Source organism: Quercus lobata, chromosome 2, assembly GCF_001633185.2.
Source record: "Quercus lobata isolate SW786 chromosome 2, ValleyOak3.0 Primary Assembly, whole genome shotgun sequence".
NCBI classification, from domain to species: Eukaryota; Viridiplantae; Streptophyta; class Magnoliopsida; order Fagales; family Fagaceae; genus Quercus; species Quercus lobata.
This window is the reverse complement of record NC_044905.1, coordinates 25,068,352-25,078,160: the sequence shown is the minus strand read 5'-3', so window position 1 is coordinate 25,078,160 and position 9,809 is coordinate 25,068,352.

The window sequence follows — 9,809 nt, the reverse complement described above, 5'->3', positions numbered from 1 at the left end:
ATCTAGTGTTTGAAAGGTGATTGTAGAGATTGTTTATGAGAATTCTTCGAGTATTTATTCAAGGCTCATTGAAGAGAGTGACGTTGTACTGAAACCAAGGACAGATTCAGGATTTTAAGCTATAGGGGGTCGGAGTATATAGAAAAGAAAAGAAAAACTCTAAATAAGCATCTATATAGTATTAAAAAAATATAAATACTCAAAATCGTTGTTTCTAAATACATTAAGATACAATCATTTACCAACAAAGATAAACAAAAACAAAATAATGTCTTTTTTAATACTAGACTGGCTAGGATTTTTTTTTTTTTGGTTGAAGTTAGAGCATTCACATTGGTGGTGCTAAAAATCTCAAAAAGTTACTTTATCTATTTTACCACCCTAATTTACAATACACCCAATATCAAATGTTTTATTTTTATTTTTAATTTCATTTAAAATAATATAAACAATTCATTAAAATAATAAAATAAGCGAGGGAATTTAAGTTTTTTAATTGAAAGAAGAGATATAATCTTAATAAAATATTTTATTTTATTTTTAACAACTTGCTACAGTCAACTGATATTTATACTAGTTTACTGTAGTTGCAAAAAAATTTAGCTTTAACTTCTCCAATAACATATGATTTTTTGATTCTTTGGTAGTAAAATAGTTTTTTTTGCTAAAATACAATTACCATTGTGAATATTTTTACTGTTTTTATTAAGTTTTTTTGTTGGATAGTTGCAATTTGGATGAGGCTAATTAGGCTTATTGTGGAAAAAGGACCTAACTACAAAAATGAAAAATATTATAACAATAAAAAAAAAAAAAAAAATTGGACCCATAAAAAAAAAAAAAATTTGGACCTAGCGGGGGCCCAGGCCTCCACTTGGATTCGTCCCTAACTGAAACAACTGTAATGCTTCCCTAACTCTATGTTTGGTTCAGCAGGAAAATTTGCAGAGTTTCTCATGGCATTAGAAAATTTTTGGGTACCATTTTAGGTGATGGATGCTTTTATATTTAAGAAAGAGAATGAATTCCTCTTAAATAAAATAAAATAAAATAAAGAAAGAGAATGAATGGGTGGTAAACTTGAAATTCCCTCCTAACGTGTTATACATGCATTTTTTTTGAAATCATGGTTACGGTTTGGCCTTAAATTATTTTAAATTCAGCTTGAACAAGAGTGCTAATAATCAAAATTCTGAATTTACTATGCTTAAGCCCTTGTTTGGGAGGAGATAATGGAACAAAATGGAATGGAAAGAAATGAAAAGAATAATTTTAGAATATTATTTCCTTTCCTTATTTTGGAGTTTTAGGGTGTGTTTATTTGGAGGTGAAATAGGGTAGATGGAAAACTTTGGAGAGAAAATAGGAAGAAAATTTTTTTTAAGTGTGTTTGGTTGGGTGGAGAGAAAGAAAAATAAATGGTGGAGCCCAGATGTTTTCTCCCCAAGCCCACCAAAAATTTTTCTCCCCAAAATGGAGAGAAAACTGAGTGGGGATGAATTTTTTCTTAATTGACAAAAATGCCCATGTGTGCATTCTTTAAGTTGCCTTTATTTTATTTTATTTTTTTTCACTTAGCAGTACCGTTGCCCTTTTTTTGGTTTATTTTTTAATTTTTTATTTTCTCGGGCCTGGTGCCTCTTTCTTTCTTTCTTTCTTTCTTTTTTTCCCCTAGCAATAACATTGCCTCTTCTTTTTTAGGGATATTATTTTTATTTTTATTTTTTAATAAATTTGGATGATTACTCTTCTTTTTGTGTGTGTGTGTGTGGTTATTTGTCACTTTTTTTTAATCAAGCATTCTTTAACAAGGGCATATGAGTAACTTTATTCAAACTCATTTTTTCCATCCACCCACTTTTCCATTCCCAATCAAACAAAAAGGAGAGAAAATAATTTTTTTTCTATTCTTCCACTTGTCCATCCTCCCACTATTTTCTATCCTCCCCTTTTCCACCGCTCCAACCAAATGGACCCTTAATTGAGGGAATAGAAAGTTTATTCCCTTGTTTGGGAGTTTAAGTGGGAGGGAATAGAATAAGTATAGGGAACACTTATTCCTCTCTATTCCCTCAAAACCTCAAATTTTCATTCCCCCTAAAATTGGGAGGAATAAGAGGGAATGAAGTTAGATTTAACGAATTTTTTACTAAAACTTCAAAAGTACCCCTATATATTCAACCCTTTATTTTAAAGTAAGGGTCTAATAGTAATATTGTTTTAAAATGATTCCATTCCATTTCCTTTATATTATTGCCAACAAAATTTCTTACATTACATTCATTTTCATTCATTTCCATTCCTTTATTTTAAAACATCCAATCAAGGTTACTGTAGATATTCAGTTTTGCACCCATAATTTAATCTTGGGAGGTGACCAAAATAATCATTCTAAGTATCCAAAAATCATGATTGCATTTCATGTATTAAATTATTCATCACATATCATAAAAATGATTTTGAGATTCTAACGATCGTGACTATATGCCCGGTTCCCAAATCGAACCATTAGATTGAAAAATATCACAAAATCAAGTTTTCATGGACTGCATGCATTTATTAAGTGGAACTGATCACATGTGATTAATTGAAATTAATTTTGATTGGTGAATAATTAAAATTAATTAAATAAATTTTTGTGATTGGTTGTTGATTTGATTAAAAATAAGTTTGGTTGTAGAGGAATAAAATGAATAATATGATAATGTTAAAATTGGATTTATGATTAAGTTTATAAGATAATTATCTTTGAGATAATTATTTTTAAAGATTTAATTATCAAGTTAAAATGGATTTTATTAAGAATACAAGTCCAAAATACATCAAAGTACAATTCTTGGCCTAGAAAAATGCCCAAAAAATAGCCCGAAATGTACAAGAAGAGGAAATTGAAACACCCTCAAGGTTTTCAGGATTTGGCTCAAACTAGAAGGGGCAAAATTGCGGGGTGGCATTTTCCTATAACCAAACAAACAAAACTTTAGAGTTGGATAAACCTCAAAGAAAAATAATAGTATACAAGAGATACTAAAGCTTTTACTATTCTTATGACTCTAAGCATACAGGCGCACAGCTCCTAACAGTTATCAAACCATAAAATACCCATTGACTATCCAATGATTGAAGCCTATTCTTCCACATCCTATACAAAAACATCAGAAGTCCTAATTGTCTACAGAATCATAACCTAGAGCTCTAATACCAACATTGTCACGACCCAAATCCATGGAACATGAATTTAGATGCATGACTAACTTGCTAAACTTATATAATTCCATAAACATAATTAATCCAAAATAAATCAATACTCCAAAGAAACAGTACTCTTGAAAAACCTCTTACAAAATCTAAACTCCACAAATGGGAAATTAATCTCCACCATAACAAAAAACATGAATTACAAAATAAAGGTAACTAAATTCTATAAGTCTTCAATTCATACTGAAGTCGCCTACAACTTCCATGCTCTACCTTGCACCTTACAAAGCGACCCAACAGTTCTATATTCCCAACTATACTTTAATCTGAAAAAATAGTAATTGATTGGGTAAACCACACATCTAGTAAGTAATTATATAGAATACACAACGGAATAGAGTCAAGCAAAGCACGAGTATTTTGATTTTTCACAAACTCATTCAATGATATCAAAATAATTATTCCAAAACATATATTGAATCACTTAATACATATATAATCGCATCTTAAAGTCATTTGAAATCACATACATAAAATTGATCAGAGCACAGTGTCACATATACACATCACATATTCTCACATACAATCCTGTAAGCGGATACCAACATCTAATCCCTGCTAGTGAAGGATCAACACATATTTTCACATACAATCCTGTGAGTGGATTTACACATATATCTGATATATCTAATCAATTCCAAAAAAAAAACACTTATTTGAGTCACATATCACAAAGAAAAGTTTATACAAAATATAATAATTTACTTGGTATTAACAATTTCTTTTCAAATGCAGAGGCATATCAAAGATCATAATATCGAATAGAACATAAATCAAAGGATGCTTGACTCTCTTAGGGAACGAATAGAGACTGAGGAGTTTATGTAAATATATTACAATTCTTGAGTAAATCTGAAAATTAAATTTGCTAAAAGAAACATTTTAAATACCATTTGGAGAATAGGAATATGACCTTGAAATCACTTGGTTTTAACAAATTTAAAGAACAAGAACCTTTTTAGAAAACTTACATTGAAACTCAATTATTTACGGAAAATAGTTTAATTTAGAAATCATCTTTTAAATGAGATTTGGACATTCAAAACTTATTTAAAATTCGAAGTATCTCTTTATTTAATAGTCAAAATTTCTCTTTCAATGATACAAAAATACTTTTGACAAACTTTGGAAAATACAAGTTTGAAATACAAAACTTTTGAAAACTTTTAACTTCTAAGAACCTAATGGACAAAATTTGTGCATATTATGCATAATTACTTACAACATTTGAATCACTCTGACAGTCCAGCTGAAACAACCTCCAAAAAGCCTCAAAACACTCTTAAATAGGACCTATAATTAATCATGAAAATATACTTAATATCCTCTACAAAATATAATGCTTATAGAACCATACAAATGGACTCACTAGGATTATATTTTGCTGAACTAATAACACTTTTAACACTAAGTTAAAGTTTCTCTAATCCAATGATGCTCTAACCAATAATATTCCCTTATATTAATCGAAACTCATATTGCCATGAGGAAGGCAGTAGTCAAAAATATCATTGACCTAAGATTTAATATAAAACCCCAATGAAAATGTAAGAGCCATATACTTGAATAGATATTTGTAATCCATGGCTTGTTCTAGAGACACACAGTGGCCAACCTAGGATTTAATTATATAACTCCGATGAAAAACGTGAAGGCCATGTTCATTAATAATATTTTGATCCATGACTATTTTCGTGGGTACACACGGTGGCAAAATCATTGACTTCAAATATATTATATATGTACATGTCCGTAGGAAGACATATGCCATAACCATAGATCCTTGAAATTCAGTGGCTCAACTTTTGGATTATATATATATAAATATATATATATAAATATATATATATATATATATTTATATCCCAACGAAAAAACGTTAAAGGCTTAAAGCCATCCTAAAATTAAAGCCATCCTATAATATATATAAATATATGTTAACCACAGTTGAAGCTTTACAGCCGTGTTCTTGAATTAGGAATTGAAATTCCATGAATTTATTCAAGAACCCACATACTGGATAGTGGGCAAACCAAGATTTAATAGTGTAAACCACAATTCTAATAAAAAAAAAAAAAAAACCCTTTTTTTTTAACAATCTACACATCACTAAAGTTTTCCATGATAAAATTCTAACACCTTAATTCTTAATTTGTTTCTAACAGTGAGAAGTTATACCTTGAAAAGTCTGATTGTTTCCTCACTGGTATGCGCTCTAGACTCCAAGGAAAGCACCTCCTAGCCTCTTTGATAAAACCCTTTCTATGAAAACCCTAATTTATCTTTTCCTCCACCTTATATTTTAACACATCAGAGATGTGTGCTTGGTGGGGTAGTGGGCTGGAGTTTAAAATCCACTTGAGCTTATCTCTTTAGTCTCCAAGAAGCCCATAAAACATCTTCATCCTTTATTTATTTATTTATTAGTTTAATTGCCGCACTAAATTGTATGCATTAAAACTTTGATTTTCCTCGCCTATTTGTAGCACCACAAAATTGTCTACTCCCATCTTACTATGCATACACATATAGTACATCAAATTTATATTAAAATGGAAAGGTACGGTGATAATCATAAAAACAAAATTGGGGTATTACATTGTCAGTGTCAAAAATGAACTTGCTTGCATGAGAATAGAGTGGATAATCAGATAACAAAGATTGTGGATAATCAAGACTTTTTGGAATATTTATCTACAAGATAATTATCACTTTAAAGACCTGAATATCCGAAAAAATGGATTAATTTTTAGAATATGGGTTAAAAATGCATGTAAGTGCAATTCCCAATTGAAAAAATCCTAAAAAAAGGGGTCCAAATTGGACCAAAATTCAAATGTGAGCTCGGCACCCAAGAGAGCCATTCAGCACTCTTGGAGTGCTGATCGGCACTTCCTATGTGCCAATTGGCACAAATTCGTGGCTTGGCCTGAGGACTCCTGGATTGAGATAAACCTTACCTTTTTCGATTTTTTAGAGATAAGGATGCATTCCAATTCGTATCTAATCATTCAGCTAATTTTTCAAAGCATTCCAACCTCTATAAATAAGGGATGCTTCTCAAAATTCAGCACACTTTCTGACCTCCCCTCTTTCTGGCTCTTCTCTTCTAACTTTTCAATTCCCCTTACTTTAAAGATGTTCTGGAGGCTTTTACTTTAGGAACTTCTTTTTTGTAAGTAAAGTATTTTAGGCTTCAAAGTGGTGAACAAATTTCTTTGAATCCTAAAATATTCTTTCATTAGAGGAGCATGCTCATGCAAGAGGTATTCTGTTTTTCTTCTTTCATTAATTTTGGTTATTGTTTGATGCATGAATATGTTTAGCATATTTTTATTATGTTTTGTTCTTGATATGGTTACCATGCTAGAATTTTCTTTAACATGTGATTAGGTGATTGTTTATTGTAACTCTTTTTCTTAAGTTTCAAAATCTGCAATGGCTAACAAAAATTCTTTTATGAAAAAAAAAAAACTGATTTGTATTTTTCATATCTGATTTTTTAGTTCAAAAACTGATCTGTATTTTTAGATCTGATTTTCTCTAAACACAAAAACTGACCTGTATTTTCAGATCTAATTTCTTTTAGTTCAAAAAACTGATCTATATTTTCAGATCTGATTTTTTTAGTGCAAAACTAATTTGTATTTTCATTAAATATAGATTTGACTTTTTTAACACAAAAACTAATCTGTATTTTCAGATTTGACTTTTTTAGTTCAAAAACTAATATGTATTTTCATTAAATATAGATCTGACATGTATTTTCATGGAATATCATTCATTATTAACTGTTTCGGATTTTCTTTTTTTATTAATATGTATCTTAATTTTTTTTATTAACTGGCAAATTCGAAACAGTTAATTAAGAAGAAGAAAAAGATTTTCATTTATTTTTATGGAATATCATTCATAAGGAAAATTGATTTAAATTATTTTCTATCGTCTGTTCAACATATCATTCAACATCATGCAAAAAAGGGTATACTGGTCATTAGAGTTTAAAAGACTAGACTTTGTCTAGGCAGAATGAGTGCCTAACACTTTCCCATTCCGTAACCTAGCCCTTGAGCTTAAGATATTTGGATAGGTAGATTAGTGTTTTGTCTTTTAATTTTGGTAGATTGTAACTAGGACCAAAACTTTGTATTCTTTTGCATAGATTGTCAATAGGACCCAAAGCCTTGTAAGGTTTATGAAAGCTCGAAAATGTGTTAAAACACAAGAGCTGTTTAGACCCCCAAATTAAAGATTATAGCTCGATTGATTTTACTCTAACTTTTACAAAGTTCGGAAAAGAGTAAATGCGAGTGAATAAACAAACAAACTACTCTAACCCATAATCATTATAACACAACATTAAAATGAAAGGTAAAAGAGTAGGGAAGAAGAATGCAAACACAGGATAACACGTCGATGTGTTATCGAAGAGGAAACTGAAGTACTTAGCGTAAAACCTCTCCGCCGCCCTCCAAGCAGTAATTGATCCACTAGACAATCAGTTGGGATACACGAATAGTAAAAGACCCTGCAAGCCTAGTCTACCCAATGTACCTAAGCCCTGTAAGCTCCTACTCCAACAAGGCTTCTCAGAACCGTGTCTTCTCTAGCCCTCCGGATCCCGCAATACGCCTGATTGCATCCGCCAAAGCTTGGCTTCTTCCAATACTTCCCAACAGCACTAAAACCTCACTTGACACTCTAAAGGGTGTGGTAAGTGTTTGGGTTATCAACATCTCAATGGTATGGAAATGGAGAGGTAGGAGTTGAGGAAAATCTACAAGTAATTGTGTAGAGAATTGTGGGTATAACAATCTCTAACTCTCAATGTTTGTGGCTAGGGTTTTCTCTCAGAAGCATTCCTCAACATATGTGGGTGATGGGGGTATATATAGTGTGGGTAAGGATAGAGTGTATCAGAAATGACAATCTGGCAAAACAGAATGTTTCGCGGGTGTCTCGCGGGAAGGCCTTACCTGTGAGACACTCACGAAAACCAACTGTCTCCATCCTGTCCTGACTCTTCGCATTCCAGTCATGTGCAAGGCACATGCATCACTTCACGAGAAGCTTACTTGCGAGCTACCTGCGAAAACAGCTTGAGTCTTCACACACACTCTCTCTCACACACAACCCTTACAAATAAAACCCATGTGAAATACAGGGTACATAAGATTGAACATAATTACAATCAAATTTGGCACGGAATAAAAGCCAACAAATACATAGTTGTAATTAGTTTAATTTACCAAAATTTTACTTGTCTTTATTCAATCAATGACATTCGAAATATTTTGATAATGTAATTTGTATTTATTTTTTCTTGTTTTTTTGTATAAAAAATAAGTGGCGGCTCCACACCACTTACCCAAAAAGAGAGGTGCCCTTAAAAGCACCCAAATTTCTTTTTTTGAGAGTGCTTAATTTTCTGGTCTCTCACAATTAGTTTAAATTTTAGCATGTTGATTGATTAACATGCACAGATCTAGGGTTAAAATTTCCTTTAAGATTTTAGATTTGCAACAATAAATTTGTCATGAAAGTTTCACTCGTTTCTACTTTTAAAACCAGATCAGTATTTTTCATTAAAATAAGATCAGTATTTTTTAAGCCAAAAACATATTTGTATTTTTCATTAAAATTAAATCCGTATTTTTTTAAGCCAAAACCAGATTTGTATTATTCATTAAAATCTTATCTATATTTTTTTAGACAACTAGATATGTATTTTTCATTAAAATTGGATTTGTATTTTTTTAAACCAAAACCAGATTTGTATTTTTCATTAAAATCAGATCTGTATTTTTTTAGCCAAAACCAGATCTGTATTTTTTTAAGTCAAAACTAGATCTGATATAGATCTGTATTTTTTCAGTCAACCGGATTTGTATTTTTCATTAAAAATTTGTCTTTTAATAAAAAATAAAAAAATTGTTTTCTCTCACATTTATAAAAATAAAATTAGATCTGAATTTTTGTAAAAAAATTTCATTCTTTTTCACCATGGAAACTTAGATTTAAATTTTTCATCAAGTAATCTCATCAAATCTCTTTCATACAAAATTAAATTGCAAATCTAGGGTTCTTAAATAATATTTTAATCTTATATCTAGAATTTGACATGGCATTTGTTGCATATAATTTAACATTTTGAATAAGGGTACTAAAATTATCATTCAAAGTCTAGAAGACCGGACTTTGTTCGGGCAGAATGAAGGCCTAACACCTTCCCATTCTATAACCTAGCCCTCAAACCATAGATTTTGGTTTGTGGAATAGTGCTTTATCTTTTCTTTTGGTAGATTGTATTTAGGACCAAAGCCTTGTAATATTCTTCTACCAAATTGTATTTACATTTAATTAATGAAACTTGAGGTATTTTAGATATGTAGATTGTATATTGTAGTTTTTATTATTTTTTGTAGTAAAAAAATAAGTGGTGACTCCACATAACCCCTAAAGAGAGGTGTCAATGCCTTTCTCTTTTGATTTTAGAGCACCCAAAAAATCCCAGTCTCTCGCAGTTACTTAATTCCATTCCATTCCCTTAT